General features: G+C 38.6%; 1 protein-coding gene across 1 annotated transcript in view; it reads right to left on the bottom strand.

Moving 5' to 3' along the window:
* LOC308496052 (aldo-keto reductase family 1 member C15-like) overlaps positions 1 to 16,735 on the bottom strand; it is a gene marked incomplete at its 5' end in the record, with an annotated part of 236,040 nt that overhangs the window by 197,600 nt on the left and 21,705 nt on the right. The window lies entirely within an intron of this gene.

The raw sequence follows: 16,735 nt of genomic DNA, 5'->3' as shown, positions 1-16,735 counted from the left end.
GACATTATCTCACTAAATTTTACACTGGGAGAGGTGACTTGTCCTTACCCTGGGAATCATTTCTTCTTAGAATGCAATTCAAATTACCATAAAACATTTGTAGTTCAGTAAAAGGCTGATGACATTAGAATTTATTTTTGTAAGATGTGTTTATTACAGTCTTATTTTCAAAGTCTTATTTGGAAAGGCATTTATTGACTGAGACCTAAATAATACAACATGATATCCCTAAAACTTCTTTTAAAATAATGAGGTGTTAAGTGGGGGAGTCAAGAGACTTTTAAGAGGCGACTGCTAGTCATTTTATGGAGGAAAGACATGAAGCAGTCATAGAAGAAATAGTATAAAATCAAGTGCAGATGTGTGGCAAAGTCGATGATAATAAAGAATGTATTTTTTTTAATTAAAGTTTATGGGGATGACAATTGTTGGTAAAGTTACATAGATTTCAGGTGTACAATTCTGTAATACATCATCTACATATCACATTGTGTGTTCACCACCCAGAGTCAGTTCTCTTTCCATCACCATATGTTGGATCCCCTTTATCCTCATCTACTACCTCCCTCACCCCTTACCCTCTGATAACCACTAAACTGGTGTCTGTGTCTATGAGTTTTTGTTTCTTTGTTTGTTTGTCTTGTTCCTTTGTTGCTTTCAGTTTTACACGCCACATATGAGTAGTCATATGGGTCTCGACTTTTTCTGTCTGACTTATTTCTCTTAACACGATAATCTCAAACTGCATCCATCTTGTCACAAATGGCAGTATTCCATCTTTCATGATGGCAGAGTAGTAATCCATTATGTATATAGACCGCATCTTCTTTACCCAATCATCTATCGAAGGACACTTTGGTTGTTTCCCTGTCTTGGCCACTGTAAATAAAGCTGCAATGAACATCGGAGCACATATATCTTTGCGGATAAATGCTTTCAGATTTTCTGGGTAGATTCCCAGGAGAGGGACTGCTGGGTCATATGGTAATTCTATTCATAATTTTTTGAGGAACCTCCACACTGCCTTCCATAGTGGCTACACCAGTCTGCATTCCCACCAACAGTGTATGAGGGTTCCTTTTTATCCACAGCCTCTCCAACACTTGTTACTATTGGTCTTGTTGATGAAAGCCATTCTGACTGGGGTGAGGTGATTACTCATTGTGGTTTTTATTTGCATTTCTCTGATGATTAGTGAATTTGAGCATTTTTTCATATATCTATTTGCCATGTGTATCTCCTATTTGGAGAAATGTCTATTCAGGTCTTCTGCCCATTTTTTAATTGGATTGTTTGCAGTTTGTTGTTGTTGTTGTTGTTGAATTGTATGAGTTCCTTACATATTTTGGATATTAGGCCCTTATCCGAGGCGTTGTTTGCAAAAATCTTCTCCCTTTCAGTTAGTTGCCTCTTTATTTTGTGGATGGTTTCTTTTGCTGTGCAAAAGCTTTTTAGTTTGATATAGTCCAAAAGTGCATTTATTTTAGCTTTTACTTCCCTTGATTTTGAGGTCAAATGCATAAAATGCTCTTTGAACCTCTGGTCTTTAAGTTTAGTACCTATGTTTTCTTCCATACATTTTAGTGTTTCAGGTCTTATGTTTAGGTCTTTGATCCATTTTGAGTTAATTTTGGTACATGGTGACAGATAGCAGTCTAGTTTCATTCTTTTTCGTGTGGCTTTCCAATTCTCCCAGCACCATTTGCTGAAAAGGCTGTCTTTTCTCCATTGTATGTTTTGGGTTTCTTTACCAAAAATAATCTGTCCATATTGATGTGGGTTTATTTCTGGGTTCTCAATTCTATTCCACTTGTCTGTGTTTCTGTTTTTCTGCAAGTACCATACTGTTTTGATTACTGTTGCCCTGTAGTACAAGCTGAAGTCAGGGAATGTGATACCTCCAGCATTGTTCTTTTTCCTTAGGATTGCTGTGGCTATTTGGGGTCTTTTGTGGTTCTATGTAAATCTGATGATTTTTTGTTCCATTTCTTTAAAAAATGTCATTGGGATTTCGATGGGGATTGCATTAAATCTGTATATTATTTTGGGTAACGTGGCCATCTTAACTAGGTTGATTCTTCCAATCCACAAACACTGAATGTCTTTCCATTTCTTTTTGTCTTCTTGAATTTCTTTAAAAAACGTGCTATGGTTTTCAGTATATAAGTCTTTCACATCCTTGTGAAAGTTTATTCCTAGGTATTATATTCTTCTGGTTGCAATTACAAAAAAAAATCTTTTCTTTGTTTTGTTTAACTTTTGTTTTCTGAGATTTCACTGTTAGTATATAGGAATGCAATGGACTTTTGTACTTTGATTTTGTAGCCAGCAACTTTACTGTATTCATTTGTTTCTAATAGCTTTTAGGTGGAGCAACATGTCATCTGCAAAAAGTGACAATTTAACTTCTTGATTCACAATTTGCACGCTTTTTATTTCTTTCTCTTGCCGGATTGCTCTGGCGAGGATTTCCAATACTATGTTAAAAAGCAGACGTGATAGGGGACAGCCCTGTCATGTTCCTGAACGTAGAGCAAAGGGCTTCGGTTTTTCACCATTAATTATATTACCTGAGGGTCTCTCATCTATGGCTTTTATTATGTTAAGGTATTCTCCTTCTATACCCATTTTATTAAGTGTTTTAATCATAGATGGATATTGTATCTTGTCAAATGCTTTTTCTGTATCTACTGATATAATCGTACGATTTTTGTCCTTCATTTTGTTTATGGTGTATCACATTGATTGATTTGCCTATGTTGAACCATCCTTGTGTCCCTGGGATGAACCCCACTTGGTTGTGATATATTATCTTTTTAATACATTGTTGCATTCACTTTGCTAGAATTTTGTTTAGGATTTCTGCATCTGTATCCAGCAGAGGTATTGGTCTGTAGTTTTCTTTTTTTGTGTTATCTTTACCAGGTTTTGGTATCAAGGTAATGTTGGACTCATAAAATGAGTCAGGGAGTACTGTCTCTTCTTAAATATTTTTGGAAGAGTTTGAGTAGGACAGGTATTAGATCCTCTTTGAATATCTGGTAGAATTCACTAGTGAAGTCATCTGGTCCCAGACTTTTGCTGTTGGGAAGATTTCAGATGACTGATTCAATTTCCTAACTGTTGATTGATCTATTCAAATTTTCTAGTTCTTCGTGATTCAGCCTAGGAAGGCATTATGTTTCTAAGAACATGTCCATTTCTTCTAGGTTATTGAATTTGGTAGCATATAGCCCTTCATAGTATTCTTGGATGACCCTTTGTATTGCTGTGTCACCCATGGCAACTTCCCTCTTTCTTTTCTGATTTTATTTATTTATTTTCTCTTTTTCTCTTAGTGAATCTAGCCAAGGGTTTGTCAATTTTATTAATCTTTTCACAGAACCAGCTCTTTGCAACATTAATTTTTTTCTATTGTCTTTTTGTTCTCTTTTTCATTTAGTTCTGCTCTGATTTTTATTATTTCCTTCCTCCTACTGACTTTGGGTTTCATTTGTTCCTCTTTTTCTAGCTCTTTAAGGTGTAACATGAGGTTATTTATCTGGGTTTTTTTCTTGAGATAGGCTTATAATGATATAAATTTCTCTCTTAAAACTGCTTTTGCTGCATCCCAAAAAATTTGGTAGGATGTATTTTCATTGCCATTGTTTGTATGTATCTTTTTTTTTTTTTTAAGATTTTATTGGGGAAGAAGAACAGGACTTTTTATTGGGGAACAGTGTGTACTTCCAGGACTTTTTTTCCAAGTCAAGTTGTTGTCCTTTCAATCTTAGTTGTGGAGGGTGCCATTCAGCTTTAAGATGTTGTCCTTTCAATCTTAGTTGTGGAGGGTGCCATTCAGCTTTAAGATGTTGTCCTTTCAGTCTTAGTTGTGAAGGGCGCAGCTCAGCTCCAGGTCCAGTTGCCATTGCCAGTTGCAGGGGGTGCAGCCCACCATCCCTTGTGGGAGTCGTAACCGACAACCTTGTGGTTGAGAGGATGCTCTCCAATGAACTGAGCCATTCGGGAGCTCAGCGGCAGATCAGCTCAAGGTGCCGTATTCAATCTTAGTTGCAGGAGGCGGAGCCCACCATCCCTTGCGGGACTCGAGGAATTGAACTGGCAACCTTCTGTTTGAGAGCCCACTGGCCCATGTGGGAATCAAACCGGCAGCGTTCCGAGTTAGGAGCAGGGAGCTCTAACCGGCTGAGCTACCGGGCCGGCCCTATATCATTTTTTTAATGCTTGCTATTTGAAGTTCTCACTAAGTTCCTTGAGCATCCTTATAGCCATTGTTTTGAACTCTGTCTCTGGCAGATTGCTTGCTTCAATTTCGTTTAGTTCTTTTTGTGGAGTTTTCTCCTGTTCCTTTATTAGGGATGTATTTCTTTGTTTCCTCATGTTGGCTGCCTCTCTGTGTTTGTTTCTATGTATTAGATAGACTGTCAGGTCTCCCAGTCATGCCAGGTAGCCTTATGTGGTAGGTGCTCTGTGGGGCCCTGGCAGTCCCTGATCACCTGTGCTGGTTACTCCAGGAGTGTCCCTTATGTGGGTTGTGTGTGCCCTCCTGTTATATTTGAGCCTTGATTGCTATTGGCATGTCAGTGTGTGGGATTGACCATAAGCCTGACTGGCTGTGGGATTTGGCTACATCCATAGTTTACGTGCTGCTGTACAGGGGGCTTACCACATAGAGTGGGATTTCCCCAAATGGCTCTGGTGCCTGTTGAGACTTCCCTTTGTGTGTGATACATGTGGGACTAATTGGGTGGTGGTCTGCTGTGATGTGAAGCCAATCTTCAAGTATGTTGGTTCTGGGACCTCTTGGCGGGGGGACTCTGGGCCAGGCCCAGGTCAACCACTCCCTGTGACTGGCTGGGGGCTACCTGGTAGGAGCTACAGAGCAATCCGTGGTTGGTCTCTTCCTGGGCTGTACCTGGAGGCACGTGGGAGAGTCCACACTGTGAACTGTGGACCACAGCAACCAGTATCGGGCTGGGGTAGCACCACAAAAAGCCAGGATACTCCGAGGCCTGCTGCCAACTGCTCCCACAAGGTTTAGCCACTGATAAAGCATTGTGCAGTATGGAGTGGGTGTGGTGGGGTCTCAGTGAGTCACCACGATGGGGTAAGCAGAGTTCACCAGACCACTCAGATTCAGATTTGGCCATGGGTGTGCTCAACACAGGAAAAATGGCCCTCACCTGCCGGCTGCATGGCAGAAGGATCCCACACAGGGAATATGGCAACTGTCCCTCTAGTCCTCACCCTGACACCACACAATCCAATCTTTCCTGTATGTCTCTGAGGCCCCTGTGAATCGCTGTTCCTCCTCTAGAGCCCAGGGTGAGTGCCTGCAAGCGAGTCTGTGCTTGGGCCCTTTAAGGGGACATCTGAATTTCCTGCAGCCTTCCATCCCACCTGGACATTTAGAATCCCCACTGTTCTTCACAGCCAGATGTTGTGGGTGCTCCTCTTCCCAGTACCAGTACTCCTGGCTGGGAAGCCTGCATTGAGATTGGGTTCCCTAGCTCCTCTGTGGCCAAGATATCTCTCCCAAGTTTCATCCTCCACATGAAGGTTTGGGGCCAGCCCATTTCACTTCTCCACCTCTCCTACCAGTCTCAGCGTGGTAGGAGACCACGATCTTCTTTATATCCTTAGTTATAAAACATCTGTTCAGCTAGACTTCAGATGGTTCTCCAGGTAGATTGTTCTGTAATTTAATTGTTATTTTGATGTGTTCATGGAATGAGGCAATCACAGCATTTATCTACTTTGCCATCTTGGATCCCACCACCCAATTCTTCTCACCTTTCTATATTTTTTGTCAATGGAAAAGTATAAATAATATTGCAGATGTATTATCCTTATTAATGTTGGACTTCAAGCTACTTCCATCATCTGAACACAGTTCTCACATAGAAATAAACAGAAAAATCATGGAAATAAACGTTTAGGAAAAGAGTATTTGGAGGGGAAAGATGATAATGTCACATAGGTAATTCCTTAATTCAAGTCATATAAAAATGTGATTTACATTTTATATTGTTGATTAATGGTAACATAAAACTGTTTCATGAAAGGTCTCTCCTTTCATCTGGTATTGAGTTATTGATTTTATAAGGCCTGTCTGGTAATGTTGTTGTCACATTATTCATTTTATAAGTTCTGCCAATCATGCTGTTGTCTAAAAAGTATTATGGAAAACAGTCTCTGAAAATATTGGAAAACATGATCACCAACAAATTTGTCTTCAAACACCTAAAATTTGAAAAGCATTGGATATCACCTTATTGTCACCACAGTGTTTATTATGTTCAGTATACTATTAGGTTGGTGCATAAGTCATTGTGATTTAACACATTAAAACTAATTACAAAAGCCTCAATGACTTTTGCACCAACCTAGTATTTTAAGCCCTGTTTCAGGACTTTAGAGAGTGGATAACTTTTATAAGAAAGATTTAAATAAGAACATTCTAGATAGGACACTTGTAATACAGTTTGAAATATTCCTACACATTTCATAATTAAGTAGACTATAACTGCAATTACTTGGATATTTAAAAAATTGGCCCTAATTTATAGAAAGGAAACAAAGTTAAAATTAAAGAATTATATACTGTTTTTGTTGTTTCTAATTCTCTAATTTTGTTGTTTCTAAAGGCATGAATCAGAAACTAAGTTTGCAAACTGGCTGTAGGCCACATTTTTCCTTTCTTCAAACAGATTTTCTAAAATCTTTGTTTCCATATGTATAAAGAAATGCTTCAGTCATAATACAGATAACAAAATATTTTTGCTTACTGTTTTTCCCAGTAGAATTTTCACATGACATGACAGTACCACTTTCATCATTTTATGGTTCTGTGCTGAAAAAATTAATAGCTTAGAACATACCTTAAGATTTTAATTTTCTAAAAGTACAAGAAAGGAAAGCTCATTTTAAGGAAAAATCCATTAAAATAAAAAAAAAACACAAAAAACTGAGTAAACTTTTATAAAGGTGGTTTTTCTAAGAATTGCAAAGTAATGCATTAGTATAAAATATAACTTGACTTTCTAAATTTCTTCGTACCAATCAGATCAAACATGATCCCCCTGAAATTATTTGTATTCACTAGACCAATATCAATTGAACTTTTTATCTGATTAATCTAAATAGCATCACATATATATATATATGTTCTCTATTATCTAAAATTAAAATAAGTAGAAATTTATTTTATTTTATTTATGTGATTTATTTTGTATTTACACAATCCCCAAGGTAGGTCTAGTCTCTAAAAGTAGTATTTAAAGGCCACATTTCATAAGATATATATCATTCCTACAATAATGTCTCTATTTAACTTAAATACTATAAATAATATTTGATTTATTTCAGATGCAGCAGGAGTTGGAAAAAATATTACTAGAGAACTAAAAGAAGGTATGTTGCCACAATATAGGAATTCAAATTAGATTATCATTGATATCTGGAATAAAGTATATTAGTAAATGGCATCCCTTTCCATGTTCAGATAATATATACTACATTAAATATTTTCTTGGGCTGGCCCAGTGACTCAGGTGGTTGGAGCGCCGTGCTCCTAACTCCGAGTTAGCAGGTTCGATTCCCACATGGGACAGTTAGCTGTGCCCTCTACAGCTTAGACTGTGAACAGCAGCTTTCCCTGGAGATGTACTGCTGTGAGCAACTGGAATTTGGCATAAGCTGCCCCTGGCTGCTGAGTGCTGCCATGGGCTACCGTGTGCTGCTATGAGCAGCCGGCGTGAGTGGCTGGCAGCCGTAGAGAGCTACCATGAGCTGACTAGCAAATGACTGCCACACCTGGGGTAACACAAGGCTCATAATACCAGCATGGGCCATGGAGCTGTGTTCTACACAACTAGACTGAGAGACAACGACTTGAAACGGAGTGGGGATGGGGGAAGTGGAAGAAGGGAGGGAAATTTTTTTTTTTAATTTATTGGGGTGACAATTGTTAGTAAAATTACGTAGATTTCAGGTGTACAATTCTGTATTACATCATCTATATCCCATTGTGTGTTCACCACCCAGAGTCAGTTCTCCTTCCGTCACCATATAATTGATCCCCCTTACACTCATCTACTACCCCCAACCCCCTTACCCTCTGGTAACCACTAAACTATTGTCTGTGCCTATGAGTTTTTGTTTCTCATTTGTTTATCTTGTTCTTTTGTTGTTTGGGTTTATATACCACATATCAGTGAAATCATATGATTCTCTGCTTTTTCTGTCTGACTTATTTCGCTTAGCATTATACTCTCAAGATCCATCTATGTTGTCACAAATGTTCCTATATCATCATTTCTTACCGCCAAATAGTATTCCATTTTGTATCTATACCACAACTTCTTTATCCATTCATCTATCAAAGGACATTTTGGTTGTTTCCATGTCTTGGCCACCATAAACAAAGCTGCAATGAACATTGGAGCACACGTGTCTTTACATATAAGTATTTTCAGATATTTTGGGTAGATACCCAGGAGAGGGATTGCTGGGTCATATGGTAATTCTATTCGTAATTTTTGGGGGAATCTCCACACTGCCTTCCATAACGGCTGCACCAGTCTGCATTCCCACCAACAGTGTATGAGGGTTCCTTTTTCTCCACAGCCTCTCCAACACTTGTTATTATTTGTCTTGTTGATGACAGCCACTCTGACTGGGGTGAGGTGATAGCTCATTGTGGTTTTTATTTGCATTTCTCTGATGATTAGTGATGTTGAGCATTTTTTCATATGTCTATTTGCCATTTGTATGTCCTCTTTGGAGAAATGTCCCTTCAGGTCCTCTGCCCATTTTTCAATTGGGTTGTTTGTTTTGTTGTTGTTGAGCTTCATGAGTTTCTTGTATATTTTGCATATTAGTCCCTTATCGGAGGCACTGTTTGCAACCAACCCCATTCAGTTGGTTGCCTCTTTATTTTGTCGATGGTTTCTTTTGCTGTGCAGAAGCTTTTAAGTTTCATATAGTCCCATTCATTTATTTTAGCTTTTACTTCCCTTGCCTTTGGAGTCAAATTCATAAAATGCTCTTTCATCCCAAGTTCCATAAGTATAGTACCTATGATTTCTTCTATGCAGTTTATTGTGTCAGGTTTTATGCTTAAGTCTTTGATCCATTTTGAATTAATTTTGGTACATGGTGACAGATAGCAGTCCAGTTTCATTCTTTTGCACGTGACTATCTAATTCTCCCAGCACCATTTATTGAAGAGGCTGTCTTTCCTCCATTGTATGTTTTTAGCTTCTTTGTCAAAATTATCTGTCCATATTTATGTGGTTTTATTTCTGGGTTCTCAATTCTATTCCATTGGTCTATGTATCTGTTTTTCTGCCAATACTGTGCTGTTCTGATTATAGTAGTCATGTAGTACAAGCTAAAGTCAGGGAGTGTGATACCTCCAGTATTGTTCTTTTTTCTGAAGATTGCTTTGGTTATTCAGGGTCTTTTGTGGTTCCAAACAAATCTGATGATTTTTTGTTCTATTTCTTTAAAAAATGCCGTTGGGATTTTGATGGGGATTGCATTAAATCTGTATATTGCTTTGGGTAATATGGCCATTTTAACTATGTTGATTCTTCCAATCCATGAGCACGGAATGTCTCTCCATTTCTTTTGTCTTCTTCAATTTCTTTTAAAAATGTCTTGTAGTTTTCAGCATATAGGTCCTTCACATCCTTGGTTAAGTTTATTCCTAGGTATTTTATTCTTTTTGCTGCAATTGCAAACAGAATTGTTTTTTGTATTTCTTTTTCTGAGATTTCATTGTTAGTATATAGGAATGCAATGGACTTTTCTACGTTGATTTTGTATCCAGCAACTTTACTGTATTCGTTGATTGTTTCTAATAGCTTTTTGTTTGAGTCTTTAGGGTTTTCTATATATAGCATCATTTCATCTGCAGAGAGTGATAATTCCCAATTTGGATGCCTTTTATTTCTTTCTCTTGCCTGATTGCTCTGGCAAGGACTTCCAACACTATGTTGAAAAGCAGAGGTGATAGGGGACAGCCCTGTCGTGTTCCTGAACGTAGAGCAAAGGGCTTCAGTTTTTCACCATTAATTGAGATTAGCTGAGGGCTTGTCATAGATGGCCTTTATTATGTTAAGGTATTTTCCTTCTATACCTATTTTATTAAGTGTTTTAATAGTAAATAAATGTTATATTTTGTCAAATGTTTTTTCTGCATCAATTGATATAATCATGTGATTTTTGTCCTTTATTTTGTTTATGTTATGTATCACATTGATAGATTTGCGGATGTTGAACCATCCTTGTGCCCCGGGGATGAACCCCACTTGGTCGTGATGAATAATCTTTTTAATGCATTTTTGTATTAGATTTGCTAGAATTTTGTTTAGGATTTCTGTATCTGTATTCATCAGAGATATCGGTCTGTAGTTTTCTTTTTTTGTGTTATCCTTACCAGGTTTTGGTATCAGGGTAATGTTGACCTCATAAAATGAGTTAGGGAGTATTGTCTCTTCTTCAATTTTTTGGAAGAGTTTGAACAGGATTGGTATTAGACCCTCTTTGAAGGTTTGGTAGAATTCACTAGTGAAGCCATCTGGTCCCAGACATTTGCTTTTGGGAAGGTTTTGGATGACTGATTCAATTTTGTTATTGGTGATCGGTCTGTTTAGATTTTCCAGTTCTTCATGGTTTAGCCTTGGAAGCTATATGTTTCTAAGAACTTGTCCATTTCTTCTAGGTTATTGAATTTGGTGGCATATAGTCCTTCATAGCATTCTTGCATGATCCTTTGTATTTTTGTGGTGTCCGTGATAACTTGCCCTTTTTCATTTCTGATCTTGTTAATTAGTGTCTTCTTTCTTTTTATCTTAGTGAGTCTAGACAAGGGTTTGTCAATTTTGTTAATCTTTTCAAAGAACCAGTTCTTTGTCACATTAATTTTTTTCTATTGTCTTTTTGTTCTCTATTTCATTTAGTTCTGCTCTGATTTTTGTTATTTCCTTTCTTCTGTTGACCTTGGGTTTCATTTGTTCTTCTTTTTCTAGTTCTTTAAGGTGTAATGTGAAGTTATTTATTTGGGATTTTTCTTGTTTCTTGAGATAGGCCTGTAATGATATAAATCTCCCTCATAAAACTGCTTTCTCTGCATCCCCAAAATTTTGGTAGGATGTATTTTTATTGTCATTTGTTTCTATATATCTTTTGATCTCTCCTCTAATTTGTTTTTTGACCGGGTCATTCTTTAAAAGTATATTATTGAATCTCCATGTATTTGTGTTTTTTCCTGCTTTCGTTTTGCAGTTGACATCCAATTTCAAAGCCTTGTGATCAGAGAATATGCTCGGTATGACTTCAATCTTCTTAAATTTGCTGAGGCTGATTTTGTGTCCCAATACATGGTCTATCCTTGAGAATGTTCCATGTACACTCGAAAAGAATGTATAGTCTGATGTTTTAGGATGAAGTGCTCTATATATGTCAATTATGTCCATTTCATCTAATGTGTCATTTAGGGCTGCTATTTTGTTATTTATTTTCTGTTTGGATGATCTATCCATAGCTGTCAATGATGTATTTAAGTCCCCTATTATTATTGTGTTTTGGTCAATTTCTCCCTTTGGTTCTGTTAGCAGTTGCTTGGTACATTTTGGTGCTCCCTGATTGGGGGCATAAATATTGATGACTTTTATGTCTTCTTGTTGTATAGTCCCCTTTACCATTATGAAATGTCCATTTTTGTCCCTTGTTATCTTTTTCACCCTGAAGTCTATTTCATCTGATATCAGTATGGCTACACCTGATTTTCTCTGGGTGCCATTTGCTTGGAGTGTCAATTTCCACCCTTTAACTTTGAGTCGATGCTTGTCCTTGTAGCTGAGATGTGTCTCTTGGAGACAGCATATGGTTGGGTTTAGTTCTTTGATCCAATCTGCTACTCTGTCCCTTTTTAGTGGTGAGTTCAGTCCATTTACATTTAGGGTGATTATTGATATGTGAGGATTTCCTGTCATTCTGTCTTTAGTTTTCTGGTAAGGCTGTGTCTCCATTGTTTCTTTGCCTTTTTGTTGTTGTCCATTATTTCTGTATGGTGGTATTCTGTGATATTTCCCTCTGTTTCTTCTTTTATTATAGTGTATATTTCAGTTCTCAATTTTTTTTGAGTGGTTACCCTTAAGTTTATGTAAAAGAAAGTTTGATATTTAGAGTATTCCATTTTCTTCATCACGCTTACTTTCTCCATTCCCATATTCTGGTTCAGGCGTTTACTCTCCCCCTTTTTATGTTTTGGTTGCCACAAATTGTTCCTGTTGACGGTGGTCGAATAGCCTCCTTTAGCATTTTTTTGTAGTGCAGGTCGTGTATTAGAAAATTGCCTCAGCTTCTATATGTCTGAACTGGTCTTTATTCCTCCATATCTGAAGGCTATCTTTGCTGGATATATTATTCTTGGCTCACAATTTCTCTCTTTCAATAGTTCGAATAATTGGTTCCACTCCCTCCTGGCTTGTAGAGTTTCTGCTGAAAAATCTGATGATAATCTAACGGGCTTTCCTTTGTAGGTTACAGTCTTCTTTTCCCTGGCTGCCTTGAGGATTCTTTCTTTGTCGTTGATTTTAGACAGCTTCAATACAATGTGCCTTGGAGAAGGCCTGTTGGGATTGAGGTAATTGGGTGTTCTATTTGCTTCTTGGATTTGAGGATCCAGTTCTGTCCACAAGTTTGGGAAGTTCTCATCAACAAACATCAACAATTTGCTTGAATATATTCTCTGTTCCCTTCTCTCTTTCTTCTCCTTCTGGTATGCCCATTATTCTCATATTGCTCTTTATTCTGTAACTAAATTTTATTCCCTGATCTCCCAACTCCCAAACTTTTCTCAGTTTGATTAGTCTTCCTTCTCTTCAACCCTGAGACCCTCCCAGTAACTGAACAATCAGCTATGTTGGTGGGTGAGACAGAGTCAAGGAATTAGGGGCTCCCAGAGGCTAGCCTCCTAATGGACAAAGGTGACACTGAGTAAGTCTTGACTCGAGAAACCAGAGAAACCCAGAGGATCTTATGTGGGTGTATGTGCCACTGGGGAAACATCAGTCACTAACTTTAGGGTCAATTAATTTCAGGACCCATTTACAATTCAGTTTGGTGACGTTCCACCACTGAGGAAATGGGATTTGTGATAATAACAACCAAAAAGGCCAACGGAGAGAAAAATTTGGAAGAAATAGATGGTGTCTTGGGAAAGCAATGCCCACTAGGGGGAAATGCCACTGACACAGGAGGAGGAGCTGGAAGCATGGTCACCTTACGACTTTCCCCCACCTTCGTGCACTAGTCTTCATGGGCCCCTCCTCCATAAACAATATTGAAGTTATGACAACTGTTAGAATAAAAATTAACAGAGTCCAGGCTGGATTCATTATTACTAGTCATTATTAAACAACTATGTTTTCTCCTGATTTCAAAAAGAATTAAAGATGAAACATTTTCACCGGCCCATTGTAAACAAGAGTATAAAAGGAGCCACTTTAAAATGAGGCCAGACCTGCTACCTCAGAGGAACTGCCTGGCACATCTGATGCCTCAGTCCTTTGGGACGTTAAAACAGGACAAAGCAACCTGTGGAATGGGCCTAAGCCACCTTGTGTCCCAAAGGACTGTCTGCTAACATAACAAGACAGTGGATGTTAGGACTATTAAGCTGATGACTACTGGACGAAACATTAAAAACACTTTAGGATTAGCATCACCATGTTATGTTACCCGCACCGATAGCAGTGCCTTCCTTCTGTGGATGTCACTGTCCCCCCTCCATTTCTCATAAGTATCCATTGCCTTAGTCTCCTCATCAGAACACTATTTGGGCTTCTGCCTGAATCTGTGTTTTCTGAATAGCTTTTCTTATTGATCTCAGTAAATGCATGTTGCCTCTCCTTTTGAAAAGCTTTTATTTTTAGATTAGCACCCCTAAAAGTATAGTGAGTGGGTCGTAGGTACTGTGCTTTCCGTGTCGAATGGGTAAGTCAGCCCTGAGTGGAAGGCACAGGGATTAGGGCCTAAAAGTCATGAATTCACCATGAGGCAAACTTTGCCCATTTTACTATGGTTTGTGTCCCGGCTCCACTCACTTTTCTGTTGGGTCAGAGACTGAGCCCTGGAGTAAACCTCTAGTCTGAGGTCTCCAGGAAGCTCCTGTGTTACTTCTATACCGGAAATAAGGCCTGTCTTCTTAATTTAGCTAAGCTTAGTTTCTCTGCGAACCTACATGCTACAGAAACAATCTGGGAAAAATAAGCTACAGGTCACTTACAACTGGAATTTAAAAAGTAGGAAATTTCTGTTGAGGCTGTCAATTGCTTTCATGTCTTCTGGAGTCAATTCAAAGTCAAAAATCTGAAAGGAAGGAATCATGTTAAACTCTCCCCCAGGGCAGCTGGCTTCTCCTGGGAACATGAGGACTTTCCCACTGGGCAGAGACAAGAAGAGCACGTGGGAAGCGTCCCCTGCTATGCCTTCCAGGGGCACCAGCCTGAGGACGCTGCTCCTGGGTTCTCTGCCTCTCCTTTCCTACTCTGTCTCCTCCTTTGTTCCGCTTCACAAAACAAAGGCTTACAACTCAATCCCAAATCTTCCTAAGTGAACTTTTTGCAAGAGAAGAGAAAACAAATCCCCCCCACCTTCTTTTCCTAAACAAGCGAGATAGTTGGACAATCTGGACAAAGTACCTGCTGACTGGATCAAGCTTTAGTCAGGTTTTCACTTCCACAGCACCTCCTGAATTGAACGCAACCTTGAGCTTTAGAAGGAAGAGCTTACGCCTGCAAAGGGCCCTCCAAGAAGCTATTGACCTGAGGAAAAAGCATTCAGCTGCACAACTGCTCATGCCAACCTCCAAACACCATTCTCTCTCTAGTTGTGTTTACTCTTCCCTGTAAAAGAAAAACCTCTCCGATTGATCTTAGAGACACTTGTAGACCCAACATTCAGGGAATTCTCCCTTTTGGATTAAGTCTCTCTTACTTAAATCCAGATTTGTGTTTTATTTGGCGATCCATAGCCCCTAATGAAGAGTCTACTAATAGCAAAGCAGACAGCTCTTTGGTGAGAAATATTAAAGCGGGAAGTACATTATTTCACCCAGGGGACAATTTCATGGAAAACTCAGTGCCTCAATCTATCATCTAACTATCATCTATCTATCTATATCATCTATCTATATCATCTATCTATAGCTATCTTCTACCATCTATCTATTTATCTACCTATCATCTATCCATTCATCTGTCATTCATCTTAAAAATATACTCCTTAAGTGGTTTGGTTGTCAGGGGGACATCTATTAACATATTGAGTTAAATTAAAAAATAAAATGAGATTTTTTTTTTCTGATTGCTTTAACAATGAGCTTTAGAGTCGTCTGTTAGATATTTCCATAAATCGAATGAACTAAATCTATCGTTTCAAGGATTTGGAGCAAATATATTATAAATAACATGCTTTAAATGTCACCTTTTGTAAATGTTAAACTCATGATGAAATTTAGCTGTCATCTTAAAATGGGATACTTTACACAATTTCTCATGAGGTTTACAACAACCTAAGTTGAGGACCACTGATTGATCTAAGGACCTGGAGACATGTGAGTGAGAGTTCAGTTGGCAGGGGGTGCGGGGGGTTACTTGTTCATTTGCTAATTCAGTCCATCCATAAACCTATATCTAGCTTCCTACCTGCCAGGATCTCTGCTCGGGAAAAGGTGCTAAAGGATGACCCACAGTGAGTCACACTACATTTGGGTCTCATAGTCTAGAGAGCACACTGACATATAAACAAGCGATTTTAGTTCAACAAAGAGAAAACTCACTGCCAGAGTCAAGCCAGGGCTATGAGAGCCACAAAGGTGCTGGGGTGTCCCGATGGTTTACCAAAGCAGCTAATCCTATCTAGATTTGATATTGAAATAAGAACATCGTAGGAATGGATCAGTAAAACCAATCGTGGAAAAGTGTTTCTTTGTTTCTTTGTTTTTAAAGGCCTAGTTTCTTTCACAAATAAATTGAGAGAGAGAAAGAAAGGGAGGGAAAGTGGGGAGGACGAAGGGACATACTTTAACATATTTTGAATTACAACTCCTGTGAAGAGTATAAATATTTGAATGGTTTCTTGCATAATTTTCAAACCATTTTACAAAAGGGCTATACAATGTCATAAGATCCCAGTGATTAAAAATTAGCAACATTGTTATTTTTTTAAAGTATTTCTTTTAATTCTGATTTATCCACTTCCTCACTTTCCAGGGCTTTGCTTTTTCTCTGGCTTGTCCCTTCACCACTCTAACTGCCACGGAGAGATTCCCCATCAGCTCCCTCTCATGAAATCCCATACCTTTTCCATCCTTGGTTGGACTGGTTGCTCCCAGCAGAATCGACCCCATGACTCACGCAAATCTTTTCAACCCTCTTTGGCTTCCCTGACACCACACACTCCTCATTTTCTCTCTCCGTGTCTGCCAACTCCTATTCAGTCTCCTAACCAGTGCCCCTTTGCCTGACTCTTAAATGCTGACTTTCCTGACCTCTCCCTTCTCATTCTATGAACTTTCCTAGGAGAGGCAGTCCATTTCTGTGACTTAAATTGCCACTCATGAAGCCAAACTCCAAAATCTATACATTTCGCCCTGACCGCCTTTCTGAACAACACTGCCACCTACCAACCCTGCATCTCCACTAGGATGTCTCCTGGGACC

Source organism: Rhinolophus hipposideros (assembly GCF_964194185.1).
Source record: "Rhinolophus hipposideros genome assembly, chromosome: 1".
Classification (NCBI taxonomy): Eukaryota; Metazoa; Chordata; class Mammalia; order Chiroptera; family Rhinolophidae; genus Rhinolophus; species Rhinolophus hipposideros.
Note: the sequence above shows the minus strand (reverse complement) of the source record. Positions and strands in the feature narration are given on the sequence as shown.